The following is a 15,531-nucleotide window of genomic DNA, read 5'->3' on the forward strand; positions in this document are numbered from 1 at the left end:
GTCTGCTCCATCCTGCTCCGCCTTCCCTATTCTCCCCATGGCCCCCAAGGCATCTCCTTGGAACCAGTTGGACTAGGGAACACAGTGGGTTTGAATCCCAGCTCTCTCATTTAATAGGTAATGGGCAGGTGACTTACTCGCTCTGTGCCTCAATTTTCTTGTATCATTGTTGTTGGGATTAGATGATTTAAAACCTCAAAAGAGGCTAGAATTATGAATACTGACTCTTGTTGTTACTGTTAATATCAGCATCCAGGTACCTCATTTTATGGGGAAAGAAATACAGACTTGTTGAAGGCTATATAGGAAGTCAGTGGCAGAATTAGGACTAGAACTTGTGGTCTCCAGATCTAGGGCTCCTTCCGTTCATTCAGTGAACACTTGTTGGGGGCCTACTAAATGCCACGCATGGTGCTCAGCCTTAGGAGAGCACATCAGAGCATGGGCTCTGGAGCCAGAGTCGAGGTTTGAATCCTGGTGCCACCCCTTGGTTGAGCAGTATTTAAGCTCTTTGCAACTCTATTTATCTGTACAACTGATTGTTGTACAGCACCAATTTCATTGGTGTAACTCATTGGTGTAATAGCACCAATTTCATAGGGTGACTATGAGGATCAAATGAGTTAGTCCATGAAAAGTACTTGGAACAGCGCCTGGCACATACTGGGCACTTAGTAAATGTTATTCATTTATCATCGTCATAGTATCATCATCATCAAAGACAAATTGTTAATAAGATAGACAAGGTCTCTACTATAAGATGAACTCAGAAAAGTGCAATAAGAAAATAGAGGGGTGTGACATTTTCAGCATTCTTTGAGTTTGGTGTGTTGGAGGAACAGAAAACCTTTCTGAGCATCCAATTTGAGTTGGCTTAGTATTAAAACACCTTAAACTTGAATTTCAATTTGATCTTGTGGCTTTCAAGTCAGTCCAATGTCTACTGGTTTTCCTTCCATGGCAAAGAGCAGGTTATTTTTGTTCACTTAACAAATATTTGTCAAACGTCTGTCTACTACGCTAGCTAGCTAACATGGGGAATAAGGATATAGAGACAGAGGCTCTGTCCCCAAAATTTTGTGGTCTAGGAAGGGAGGCAAGATAAGTCTTCACAGAACCTCATTACAAGTGAAATCCAAGAAAGAGAGGTCCAAATTTGGCGCTATGGGCAGCAGAGACCACAACTAATTGAGGGAGTCAGGCTGGCTCTGAGGAGAGGGTGGTATTTGGAGGGCATCTTAAAGGATGGGTAGGATTTCCACAAGTGGAGGTGACAACATGAAGAGTACCTGAGAAGGAAGCAGTGTGAGCAATTTTAAGGAGGCTGGAAGTACAGGTTATGGGATGGTAGGAGTCTAGTTTGGTTGACTTCAAAATAGGACACATCATCTTCCCCTAGCCCCAACCTACTTGTCCTCCCAAGTTCCGTCTCTCAATAAAGAGTGGCACCCTCTAACCTTCCACATTAGCCAGAAGCCTGTACATTCTCCTAGGTGCCTCCCCTCCCTCTGCCACTACACCTATTCAGGGACCAGAACCTGTTGACTCCACAACCCTGTCTCCAGTCCATCTACTTCTTTCCATCCTTACTATCTAGATCCTTGGCTGAACCATCATCAACTCTCATCCAGTCTACCTAATCAATAGCCTTCTAATTCTATCTTTTCACCCACTTCCCATTTATTTTTAGTATTAAAGCCAGAGTGATCTTTCTAAACAAGCAAATAGATTCTTTAAAGTGTTCACTTTTAAATCTCTTCCTCAAAGACTCCGTCTCTGAGCCCTCACACCTGGATCTAGATCGGCTAACCTGGTTATTCCCTATCATAACATCCAACTTGGCCTTCCTAGCCCTTATCCATATATTTAGGTGTGGGATTATTTGCATGAGTGTAGGGACAATGACTGTTTGGAACTCTCTTTGTTAAGTAGCACAGGGCCTGGCACATTCTAGAACTGAAGAAATATTTGCAGAATGAATAACTGATAGATTCCACAGATTCCAGGCTGCTTGTCAGTTTCCAAGGGAGATAAATCACTGTTTCTTAATCTTCTCTCAAAAATCTGGGTTTTCCATAAACCATCTGGTAAATGCTCAGTTGCCAATTCAGCTAGCCCTGTCTCCTCCCATTTGTGAAAACCCCAGAGGCATGTTTTAATTTTACCCACTTATCTCAGTGATGCCCCTAGACCCACTTATGGGTACAAAATCTATGAGTAGGAGTCATCAGGAGCATCATTGAGAATTGCCCTAAGAATAACTCACTCAGGGGCTCTGGGGACACTCAGCCAATCAATGAAGGCTACAATCATTCTGGAAAATGTTGGCTAATTTAGAGTCATCCTGATTTCCAGCCATCCCCCTCCATAGAAGCCGGAAGGGAAATTAGCCAGGCGACCAAATAGCAGGTTATTTGGGCATTTTTTCCCTGAAAGACATGCCTTCCTAAACCCATCTTAGAGTCTGAATTGTTTGCCTTTTTCATCTGGATGAATAGGTGGGACACATAAGCAACCCCCCCAGGAATCTCACATGTATCCTCTCGCACTTGGGAAAAGTCTTAGGATGGAAGGCACTGTTTAGTCTGAGCTGGCCTCACATTTTGGAAGTCTGTCTCCCAACGAAGGGCCAAATTAACCAGATAATTGCACTGTCTGGGTTTTGCTGGACAGAGCGAATGAGTTAGTTGTGGTTGGCCTAGGGGAAGCCTCCGCCCCTTCTCTCCACCCTCTTCCCCCCAGTTCAAAAACTGCTTGCCTCAGCTCTTGCAGAGCCACGAATCAAGAAACTCTGAGGAGGCCAAAGGGGGGACTGCATCATGTTGCATTCTATTACCCAGAATGCCCTATTGACTCTGTGGGGCCTCACAGCAGTGTCCTCAGAAGGTCTGAGACGTTCCAGCCAGGGTGCCGGCATGTCAAATTCTCCTCTATTTATATTTGAGGCAAAGGGTCTTTTTCTCCACAGGTACAAGTTACCCCTCTGTGGGACTAAGCAATGAGGTTGATGAATGGATTAATATCAAACAGACTCAGTTCTGAGAAATTAGCAGACTAGGACTTGGTGGGACAGAGCCGTGGGTTTCATTCCTTTCTAATAAAGAAAGGCTGCAATTACAATGGTGAGACTTTCCTCCATGATAATAGAGGTACCAAGGCATAAGGAATGCCAATGTCTGCTCTAGCAGATGGAAAGAAAGGCAAGAGAAGGTAAAGAATCTGCCCTTGACTCTAGTGAAGGAAGCTGGACAAAGCCACACATTTACATACGAATGCCAGTGGCTCCCTTTGAGTCCTGCCTTTGTGTGATGTAGGAGTTGGGATGGGGTTAGGTGGATGTGTGTGGATCCCAGAAAAGGCTCTTGATTCAAGTCCTGTTCATCTTCTGCTCTTCATATATTTCCTCAACTCAAATGTCTTATGGAAGCAAAGGTGGGATTTTTCTCTTAAAATAGTTTAAACACTCAACACCATCATGTATATATTTTGCATACCCACGTCAGCCTTCCATCCACAGTTCTTTATGGGACAACCTTTCTTCGAATGGACCTTTGCTGTAGAGATTAACTGTAAAGACCATGTGACATTTCAAGAAATAATTATCAACAAGATAGAGAAATGAAGGTTGAATGTTAATTCAGATTGGTGAGGTGGGAACAGGTTGAACAGTACCCGGACTAGGAAATGATTACTTGGTAGAGATACACCTTGAGAGAAATACATGTAATGGCTTGCTTAAGGGCTGTGCCCTTGGCTTTGTTCTGTTCCTTAATAGAGACTTATCAAATTACATTTGCTGATGGCTTGAAGCTGAATGAGAGAGAGAATATGCTATATTAAATTAGATACAATCAAATTTCATATTGAAAACATGGAGTTTTCCCTATGGAAAGACTCAGCGGAAGAAGAGCAAGACTAGAAAGACTTAGCTTACTAAAATCACATGAGGAAAGGAAAGACCTAAGATTTGAACAAATTCTTAATATTTGTGGAAGAAGTATAGAGTGGAGGTTAAGACTGGCTTCAGGGTGGATCTCAGCTGTCTGGAGATGAATCTCAGCTCTACAGTATTTTAGTTGTTGACCTTCTATTTATAACATCTCTATGCATGTTTCCTCATCTGAAAAATGAGGATAATAATATCTGCCCCCTAGAGTTTTTGTGTGGATTAAATGAGTCCGTGTAAATTACAAACTTAGCGTGGTTTCTGGCACATATATTAGGTTCTCGATAAACTACAGCTAATGGTTGCTGCTCCCCCAAAACCTGATGCTACTTCAGGCTACATTATCAAAGTACAGCATTTAGAACCCAGGAAGGCGATGGTACATAAGCACACATATGCACATACGCACACGCTCTTTCACACACGGCACATGCACACCCTGTCTCTGTCACAATACACTCTGTGACACACTCACACGTGCATGCACACACATACACACACGCAGATACTATGCTAGTCAGACTCTAGTGACAGATCCCATTTTGGTGTCACACCATAAGGAGGTATTCCATGGAATACCTTCTGAGGAGAGTGATTGGTGTAAGTGGAGTCTGACATCCCTGAGCAAAGTGGACCAGCATAAGGAACTGGAGACGTTTAGTGCAGAGGCAGAGCAGGCTTTAGTAGGATCCCATTTGCTCTGTGCAGAGTATCTGTCATCTGAAGGAGTAGGTGAGATAGTAAGTTACTCTATGTTGAATACTTGCAAGGTAAGGCTGAATGCTTTTCATTGTTGGGATGACACTGTCATTGCCTCCATCTTACAGAAACTGAGGCTCAAAGGGAATAAGTAGCTTTCCCAAGGTTGCCCGACTTTTAATTGGCAGGATCCTGTCTTTGAACCCAGGCAGCCTGACTTCGGGGCCCTCCTACTGTCTATTACATTTTTCTGCCAGTGTGCAGATGTCAAGGGCAATAACCAGATATGTTGGTTAAGTCACTTCACATGCATAACCTTATTTCATTCTCACCACCACCCTTTGAGATGGCTGCTATGAATGGCTCCCCCATTTGGCAGATGAAGAAAGTGAGGCTCAGAAAGGTTAAATACCCTGTTTGAAATGAGTGATAAAGGAGGAATTTGAACCCAGGCTTCATGTGCAGGTGTGCTGAAAAACCACCCTAGATTCTCTCGCTAGGATTAGAGTTCAGTCTAATAGTACAATTCTATAAGAACATGGATTTCAACTTGCTCTAAACAGAAACTATTAATCAGTAGAGTAATGATGACTGGGCCATGCCCCTTGGGTAGGTGGGGAGTTCCAGCAGAAACTGGGTGGTTATTGTTGGGAATATTTCACAGGAAATTTATGTACCTACTAGGAGATGAACCTTTATTATTTTTCTCTTTTATTTATATTTTGGGTAAAGGTAATATATACATATAGCCAAAAATTGAAAAGGTAAAAAATGGTATCTGATAAAAAGTCTACCTCCAACCTTGCCCCTACTAATCTGTTTTCTTTAACCATTATTAACCAGTTCATTTAGCCACTAGTTTCTTGGGCAACTATCTGTTTTTTTCCAAAGTTTATTTTTTTTATTTTGAGAGAGAGAAAAAGCATGAGTTAAGGAGGGACAGAGAGACAGAGAGGGAGAGAGAGAGAATCCCAAGCAGGCTCCGTGTTGTCAGCATAGCTTCCAATGCGGGGCTTGAACCCACAAACCATGAGATCATAACCTGAGCCAAAGTCAGATGAGATTTTAATTTTTTTTTTTAACGTTTATTTATTTTTGAGACAGAGAGAGACAGATCATGAATGGGGGAGGGGCAGAGAGAGAGGGAGACACAGAATTGGAAGCAGGCTCCAGGCTCTGAGCCATCGGCCCAGAGCCCGACGCGTGGCTCAAACTCATGGACCGCAAGATCGTGACCTGAGCTGAAGTCGGACGCTTAACCGACTGAGCCACCCAGGCGCCCCTCAGATGAGATTTTAAATGCAATGATCAAATATACATATATGTGTATTTTCCTTTGTTTTTCATAAATAGCAGTTTGTTCAAAAAACATTAACCTGGGGCGCCTGGGTGGCTTGGTCGGTTAAGTGTCCGACTTTGGCTCAGGTCATGATCTCACGGTCCGTGAGTTCGAGCCCCGCGTCGGGCTCTGTGCTGACAGCTCAGAGCCTGGAGCCTGTTTCGGATTCTGTGTCTCCCTCTCTCTCTGCCCCTCCCCTGTTCATGCTCTGTCTCTCTCTGTCTCAAAAATAAAAAAAAAAAAATAATAAAAAAAGTTAAAAAAAAAAAAAAAAAAAACATTAACCACTATAGATATTTCAGAAGAAAATTTAATGGGAGGATTGATTCCAAATGGTTCAAAAGGGAAAATCATATCCAGAGCCACAACAGCCCTGCATTCACTGCTGCTGTTGTCACTACCACTATGGCCAGTGGAGAACCCAGAGCCTGTGCTCCCACTGATGCCGTAGGAATTGCCACCAACCTCCTGTATCTGCTGAGGCTGTTGGAGAAGCTTTCATAACTACCACCAGAAGCAGAATGATTGCTACCTCCTTCCTAACTTCAACTCTTGCATAAATGGCTCCCATTGGTAGAAATTAACTGGAACCATGTGGCAAAAGAATCTGGGAAGTATAGATTTAGGCTTTCAGCCCCCATAGTGCAGGAGACAAGGATGGGTGTGGGACTGGGTGGCAATAGACAGTGAACAATAGTCTATCCCTTTAGCTGTTCAAAGTCCACACATACTTCTCTGTTCTGTTCCGTACCCTTTCTCACTTAATGTATCCGGTTGTGATTCTGCAAGAGTATGTGCAGAGCTGCCTCATTCTTGTTAATGATTGCCAAGGGTGCTGTCATATGGATATCCAATAATTTATATTTCATAATTTTACTAATACAAATAATGCCGAACTTATGTCATTTCAAACATTTGGTAGCGTATCCATAGGATTCCTTCCTGGAAATAGAACGAGCCCCAGGAGTATTGTATGCCGTGGGTGCTGTAATGCACCTTGAGGAATAAAGGACTTTCCCCAGCTGCTGGCATTGCTACCAGAAGCCAGCTCTCAGCAGTCAGCCCTCTTTTGGAAGTGCCTCAGGTGAGGAGAGCTGACTTGTCCAAGCTCACATCTCTTTCCTGGTGGCAGCCACATTCAGTGGCTGGACAGTATGAAGACCTTGCCCATTTACCTCAGCTTGGGACAACTCTGAAGGAGTTGAAGCTCCCAGCTCAGAGCTCTTTGGTGAGATGGCAGTGCAGCCTGCCTTCTCCTTCCCCCCAGTGCTGCTTTCTTCCTCTTACTGCCCATCTAGTGATGGTGATCCTCGGAGTGTTCCCTGATGGACCTCCCATAGGCTAGTGTCTGTCTCAGAGTGTACCTCCCAGTGTAAGTATACACTTACCATTATGATAGCTATTGCCAAGTTGCCCTCCATAGAAGCTGTATAGATGATCTGTAAGACCCTTCTGGTGTGGAGTTCTAGGAGTGTGATTGATCCATGGTTTCTGGGGTCCTTCATGCACAGAATGCTCTCCTGGTTTCAGCCAAGCATTGATGCTGAACTCTGAAGTGCTCCATATTTTGCTCTTCCTATTTGACCTCCTTGTGTTTGAAATTCACCAGAGCTTGGCATTTCTCTGCAGGGCCTGAGTCCGGCAGAACCCTACCCGCTCTGATCCACTAAGCCTTGTTTTGTTAACACAATCCTGCAAGATTTATTTGTTTGGCTTGGCTTACCCTGACCTCAGACGTTCTGTTTTGTATTATTGTTAAAAGCGTGCAGGTCTCCATGGAGGCCTTTTTCTTTTCAAATCTAAGAACCAGCTGGGGGAATGAAAAAAGCAGGTGGGACACTAGGGAGTATTAGCTGAAACATAACTCATTAGAGGAGCAAGTGTCTCTCTTTTTAACCATGGCATTGATTAACATGGGTGAGTTTATCACCATCCTGGCTCTACATTTAGACTCACCAATTTAAGGCCGTAGAGAAATGGAGAAACAATAGGAATGGTGATGGTGGTTAACTTTGAACATTTTCTGTATGCTGGGTGTCATGTTAAATGCTTCCTGTGCCTTAACTTATTCCACACAGTGTGCCTGTTGGTGAGGAAGCTGAGGCTCAGGGAGCTTAAATAAATTGCCCAGCCAGGTCACATAGCTTGTATGAATGTCCTGCAGCTGGGATCTGAACCTGGGTCCAGCTGACTCCAGGGTCCTGCTTCTTAACCAAAGTAGATCTATCAGAGTATATGTTGGGTCTTGAATTTGTCTTCAACGAGTTTTTTTGTATTTCCTCTCTAACCCAGGTTCCTCGAGCACGTAATCCCACCGTCCTTTCCCATTTCACCCTACTCTTTTGATCTGCTGGGTAAATTACAAATTAAGAGATGTCCTTCCAGCCACACTCTTCCTTTCCTTACTAACCTGGATGGCTCTTACTTATCATTTGATGTTTCTGGCTTATTGCTGGATAGTTCCCCTGTTAATAGTTCTGTTTGTTCGTTGTTCCCCCCCGCCCCAAGAGCAAATGTTTACTATTTGTCTCTAAGTGTAGCTGTACACTTTGGACTACATGAAGTGCATATTAGCTCCAACTGGAGCCAGACCACCTGGGTTTGAATCCCAACTCTGCCACTCCCTGAGCAACCTTGAGCAACTAACTTAACTTCTCTGTGCTTCAATGTCCTCATATGTAAGATGAAAGTAATAGTAGTAATAATAGCAATCACAAGATGTACCTACAGAGTTATACAATCAAAGTAAATTACCACATGTAGGGCACTCAAAGCAGAGCCTGGCATATAGAAAGTGCTAAGCGTTAGTAGCTAGTCTTACAATCATCTTTACATTGTTAAACACATCAACAGAATGATTTCTAGGTGTCAGTCTCTGGGATTATTCAGAAATGCAGAGTATATAATCCATGCTTAAAGAAGTTTGCTGTGTAGTTGGAGGGGTGGGATAAGAAATATAAAATGTCCATGTGTATGTGTGTGTTTTTTTATTATTTACATATATGTCCAATCATATTTCCCCAAAACATAATGGCATTCAACTGGGATCTGGTGCAAACTTCTAACTTTTTCCTTGATAGCAAATATCCTGGTAGAGGTGTTCAATAAATGTTGAGTAGATGTGTGAGTGAATGGGTGGTGTGGTACAATCATAGTACGGTGGGGCTAGAAAGAGACCTTGGGGATCATCTAATCCAACCTGCTTGTTTAACATCTGAGTTTCAGAGCAGGGAAGTAACTGTACACAGCACACACATCACATTATGGCTGGAGTCCAGTGTAGAGACACCAGGCTCCCGTCTCCCATGTCACCATCTTTCCTATTACATCTCCACCTGCCAGTGTTATTTTTGTCTTCTGCTTTTAAGAAGCCATTAGGCCCTTCTGATGGTTTTGGTAGCAAACAAGTTAATCTCATTCTCTAGTTGTGAAGTCTGTATTTTCCACATTTACCTGCAAAAGGCCTTCCTGTGGGGGCAGCCATGTCTAGGTTGGATGGTGAGCCACAGGGGATGGCCAAAGGCGAGCCCCAAATGAGGGCCGGGGCGAGCGGATATTGAGGGGGCAGGTGGATATTGAGACTGTGGCTGCATGAGCCCTGCTGATTCTAAATACAACACAGACTGCTTTATCACTTCGCGGCCCACCTCCCTGGTTTAGCTGTACTACTCAGCTCCTTAATCAACAATGAGAAGGCAGGAGCCATGAGAATGGAAGCAAGTCGATCTTCTCATGCTGGGCAATCCAGCTCATAGTTCTGTAGCCTCTACCTACTATGTGTGGTCACTTACCCTTCCTCACTGCCACCTCCCTCCATCAATATCTCCTCTGCCCCCTGTTAGTATCATGGATGAATGAGACTCCAGTGGAAATTAAGGAGCAGTTTTGAAGGAGAACTAAATAAACCCTTTAATTTCTTGAGGGCTGTGTATTAAAACAAATACACACAACTTGACTTATCTCAACCCTCTCCTTAATTCAAGAAACACATACTGAGCACTTGCTCTGCCCTTGGCCTTAATGACAGAGCTTTCCACTCTCACAGTGGAAAGATAGACAGTGGGGGGCAGTGACTGTAATGTGTCAGAGACCTTTGCAAAGCCTAGTGAGCACAGAAGAGGGATCACCACCCTTGCCTTGGAACATTCTTAGGCTTCACAGAGAAGCTAATACTCTGTGGGGGGTTGGGGAAAATAATTAGCTTTGTATCAGGCTGCAAAGGAGGGAGATATCAGGCCTGCCAGCTAAAGACTGCATTTTAGGGGCACCTGGGAGGCTCAGTCAATTGAGCATCTGACTCTTGATTTCAGCTCAGGTCATGATCCCAGGGTCATAGGATCAAGCTCTACATCGAGGCTCCACCCCGAGCACAGAGCCTGCTTAAGATTCTCTCTCTCAATCTCTCTCTCTCTCTCTCTCTCTCCCCCTCTGTCCCACTTATACACTCTCTCTCTAAAATAAAATGGTAATAATAATAATAATAATAATAATAATAGGCATGTTTTAAATCTTAGTTTGTCACAGATGGGGAAAATGACCAGACTATAGGGTGCATGAGAAGGGGGAATGGGAAATAAAGCTAGAAAAGAAGACAGAGAATAGTTTCATCAGGATGGGCTTTGTGTGGCATGGCCTACCACTGGAAATCACGTCCTAGAGTCAATGAGGACATACTTGTTAGATTTTTAAGTCATGGAGTGATGTGATCAGGTCTTTGTTTCAGGATGAACATGCTGATAGTAGTTTGGAAGATTAGCTGGGTAGGAGTGGTGGCCTGAGACTGGAAGCAGAGAAGCTCAGCTCTGGGTTGGGTGAAAAAGGCATCTTATCCTTGAATATTGTGCTTGGGGCTGAGGTTCAGGGAAAGGACTTGGTAACTATCCAGTGAATGCATGTCAGTCCCTGCCACATGGTCTTTAGCTTCATTCTGTACCTGCAACTTGCATTTGAAAGGGGAAGAGATGACCTATTTTTTCTTTAAAGCAGAGACGATGGAACCAGAACCACATGATGTGTTTGCACTGGCATCCCATAAAAGCAAGCGCTGTCAACCGCTTCTTATTCACCACCTTTGTCAGCCACTTGCCCTGACCCATTTCACCCCCACATTCCAGTTTACTCTCAGTCTGCCTAATCTCTGGCCTTGTGATGCCTTCGACTGCTTATGATCTCCCTCCTCTGCCCCCTCCTCCTGACTTCTGCCCCTCCTCATACCCTCTACAGCTTTGACCTTCAGCTTTTGCTCGGCCACTCTTTACATTTACTGAGCCGGCTCTGCTGTCCTGTCTACCATTTGGGGTCTGGCCCACTCCCTGATGAGAGGACCTCCCCCTGGCTTTTCACCCTGACTCTGCCAACAGCCCCTGCCCGGATGTGCTTACACACAGGATTTCAGCCTTGCATTTTAGTAGAATCCAGGGTTATTAATTAACCCAGGGTGGAGCCTATTATGAAACATCCCAGAAAGCTGGAACAGACCAAAGGGACTTCTGAACTCGCAGCAGGGAAAAATGCCTTTTAATTGACTGGGATGACTTCACCACAAAAATCTGTCTAGCTGTTATGCTAAACTGGAAACTAATCTATTAGATTGTCTAAGGAATCTCCCAACCCGCCCTGACCAGAATCTCCTGAGGAGAGAAGCCAGGCCTGCACATAAACAGGACTTCTGCTTTGAAATGGATTCTTTTGGATCCTACCCAGACTGGCTACATTTTCCAATCCTTGAGTAAAAGAGGGGATGCTGATACCTGAGAATGAGTTCATATGTCCTACCATGTCTACCTTTAAGATCACATAGGAGCTATTCTAAGGAGCTGCTTACTTTAGAATTCAGCCCAGGCTGAACCTCTCTGGGACCACTTCTTTCAGGAAGTTTAGAGAGTGACATGAACGAATTTCCATGGATGGTGCTGTCCTGGGCTTGGAAGGGATCGATGGGAATAGCCACTGTCTGATCCCATGCTTACATGGCATGTGTACACTAAGCACTTCATATGGATTAGTTCATTTAATCCCCATCACTTCCTGTGAAGGTAGGTATTAACATGTTTCCCCATTCTCTAGCTGAGGAAACTAAGGCTAAGAGAGGTTATAAGGGGGCACAGCTTACAAGTGGCAGAGGCGGAATTCACAGTTATCCAGATGCTATTTTAGGGGGCAAGGTGTATTACAGAGAAGTAAAGTCTGGGCAAAACGTGGTGAATTTCTTCTCATGTGTAAAGGGCTGGCTTGTGTCTGAGACTTGTTCCATGGGACTCAAGCTTGGCCTCCAAGGTCCTCTGTGAGCTAGTCGCTGCCTACCTTTCTTTCTTCATCCCCTTCATTATCTAACTTAGGCTGTAGTCCCAGAAAACCCCTGGTAGCTCCCCACCCATCCTAACACTACTGTCTTCTGTCTACATCCCATCCATGCCTGTGCTTATGAAATCTCTCCTCCTAGGACATCCTTTCCCAAATTTTGCTGCGACGTCTTCAAGATTTAGCCTTGGCCTTGTTTCTGTTCTGCTTCCCCTGACCACCCAGGGGAGGCAGGACCAGTTGCCCCTTATCCATGCTCTCACACAAGCATTTCTACCATTTTCTACCATTACACTTACCAGATTTCTTTGAGGTTACTAGTCCACCGGCCTGTCACTCCCTTTAGAGAACATGGACAGTATGTTTATTCATTCTGTAAATATGTATTCAGTGCCTACTATGTGCTAGGGCTACAGTGGTGATTGAAAACAGATGTCTCGAGGAACCTGGCTGGCTCAGTCAGTTAAGCCTCCGAATTCAGCTCAGGTCATGATATCGTGGTTCATGAGTTCGAGCCCCACATTGGACTCTGTGCTGACAGCTCAGAGCCTAGTGCCTGCTTCAGATTCTGTGTCTCCCTCTCTCTCTCTGCCCCTCCCCTTCTCACACTCTCTCTATCTTGCTCAAAAATAAATAAACATTAAAAAAATTAAAACAAAAAACACAGATGTGGTCTCTACTGGATAGAGCTTAAAATCTAATGGAGAAGACAGATACGAATCATATAATCAGTCTCTCTCTCTCTCTCTCTCTCTCACACACACACACATACACACCATAATTACAAATTGATTAGGAGCTGTGAAAGAAAGATACACAGTGTTACAGGAGCATGTGGTGGGTAGGCTACCACTGGGTACTTATTCAGGTACTTAGTAGATGCTCCAAGTACCCAGATACATAATCTGGCATCATTTCATATCTCTCTAACTTCTCTGTGGTAAGGAAAAATCAAACAGTGACAGGGAAAATATTGGATCCACCATAAGAACTTCCCCGGAGATAGACTTACCAAAATACCCTATTGTCTGGTAAATGACACAGGTAAAGCACTAGTCTGACATGAATGATACACGTAAAGCAATGATACATTACAATACAGGTAAAACGTGCTTGAGTGAGCACGACGTGCCAGCCACTGTCTGAGAATTCATGTAATCTCCCCACAACCCCACCAAGGAAGTACTGATGGAAATAAGACCCGACAGGGTAAGTATCCTGCTGATGGCCCCACAGCTGGTAGGCGGGAGAGCTGAGATATGGAAGCTCCAAAGATGCCCTGGAGCCCACACTGCTGACCCTACATCTCACCGCCTCTCACCCTTCTATAGAACTGGGGCTCATCAGGCACACTTCCTCACCCAAGGTTGTGGTGCTGGTGAGACAGAGAGCCAAACTATGCCCACCCTGTCTCTTCTTTTCCAAGTCTGGCTTTGGAGTTTCTAGGGGAATGGGCGCCTGGGTGGCTCAGTCAGTTAAGCATCCGATGCGTGATTTTGACTTAGGTCATGATCTCACGGTTCGTGAGATTGAGCCCCATGTTGGGCTCTGTGCTCGCAGCATGGAGCCTGCTTGAAATTCTCTCTCTCTCTCTCTCTCTCTCTCTCTCTCTCTCTCTCTCAAAATAAATAAATAAACTTAAAAAATAAAAAAAAGAATGGAGTTCCCAGGGGAAGAACTTGGCAGTGATAAGAAGGCAGCACCAGAGAGGAAGCAGAACTGAGCCTCATCTGGGGGCATCAAGGGTTGCGCTTTGTAGGTTCTGAGTGCGAATTCAAGGAAAGAAGGAAGATTATTACTGCAGGTCAGCTGTGTGCTCCTCGTCAGCCTCATGCTTCCTGCATGCTGCTGTATTCAGCCCTTCAGCAGTGCCTATGGTGTGAGTCTCATTATTGTCCTGATGAGGAAACTGAGGCCAAGAGAGGTGAAGTAGGTATTTGTGTAGTTAGTGGCGGAATTGCTACTGGAACCTATATCTGCCTGTTCCAAAAGCCCATAATTTTCCCCTTAACTCACCCATTGCCCAGCCAGCCCTGGAAAAAAAAAAAAAAAAAAAAAGGCTTGCAACGTCTGGCCTAATGCAGTTTTTCAGATTGGTTTTCTTGGAGACCATGGATAGCCCATGTGGGTTTTCTGAGCTCCCTGTATCTGTGTTGCTGGTACCTTTCTTTGCTCCCTGAGCAACAACCCTGAAGTTCCCCTCATGGGCTTCTGGGTGGGTTCTTAGCCTGTTTAAGATGGAATTGAACCAGGTGACCTCCCCACCCACCCCACCTCAGGGCCTACATTCTGTCCAGACAGGGAGGAGACCGGCAGCCCACCCCTCTGGCTGCCAGGAAAAGCAAGGGAAACAGACGGGTGAATCTCCCCTGGCGGAGCCAGCCACACACCAGGAACCCTAACTTTGCATTCATTGGACAGAACCAGGTTTTGATCATTTGTCTTAATTTGCTTATTCTCGTGCAGCTGCGTTGGTCTGTCTGGCTCCCTTTGCCCTCCTCGGTCCAGGCTCCTCCATGTCTGTGGGATGAAGGCCAGAGTCCTTAAGCAGCCCCATGGCTCTTCCCAATCAGGCACCGGCCTGCCTTTCTCACCACCTCTCTTTTCCTCTTTCTGCTCAGTGGTGCCCCCGAGAGTCCTTGGAGGAGCCAATATTTAATTTCGATGGTCTCTTGTTTACAGCAGCTTTTCTCTTAGGTTCCACATCTCGCTTTCCAAAAATGTGATTTCTATGAATATCTATCCATCTGTCTCTTCTTCCATTCCTATACCTTTTTATTTATGTGTTCACCTTCTCTCTAAAACCTAGGTCATGCTCCACTCCTTTTTTGTGGTCTCTAATAGTTTAGAACTAGCCTTCTTTCCCCTAAACACCTTCATGAAATTTAGTATTTCATAGTACCAATAATAGTGATAATATAAGGACTCCCATATATTAAGCATTTGCTGCATACACACACATACACACACGCATGCCTGACACTCCACCAAGATTTGCTATACATACCCTCCCTTCATCCTCACAGTGGCCTTGTAAGTTATCTATTACTATCACAGGGGAAGAAATGAGGATTCAGAGAGGCCCAGCAGAGCAGCTTTCAGTTGGCAGAGTCATGATTCGACCCCTGGTTCCCAAGCAGCCCATACCCTATTCTCCTAACTCCCACTGCAACCTCACCCCTCATTTTGGGGGATATGAATCTACTGCTGTCCCTTCTGGTTTCTTCTAACCCTCACTTTAATTGTC

The 15,531-nt window shown here is 44.6% G+C and overlaps 1 protein-coding gene across 2 annotated transcripts in view; it reads left to right on the top strand.

Moving 5' to 3' along the window:
- The window catches only part of SYN3 (synapsin III), a 466,097-nt gene that overhangs the window by 60,152 nt on the left and 390,414 nt on the right, over positions 1-15,531 (top strand). The gene's annotated exons all lie outside the window — the stretch shown is intronic.

This window comes from Panthera pardus, unplaced genomic scaffold (assembly GCF_024362965.1).
Source record: "Panthera pardus isolate Hobbes unplaced genomic scaffold, ASM2436296v1 HiC_scaffold_6, whole genome shotgun sequence".
In the NCBI taxonomy this organism is placed as follows: domain Eukaryota; kingdom Metazoa; phylum Chordata; class Mammalia; order Carnivora; family Felidae; genus Panthera; species Panthera pardus.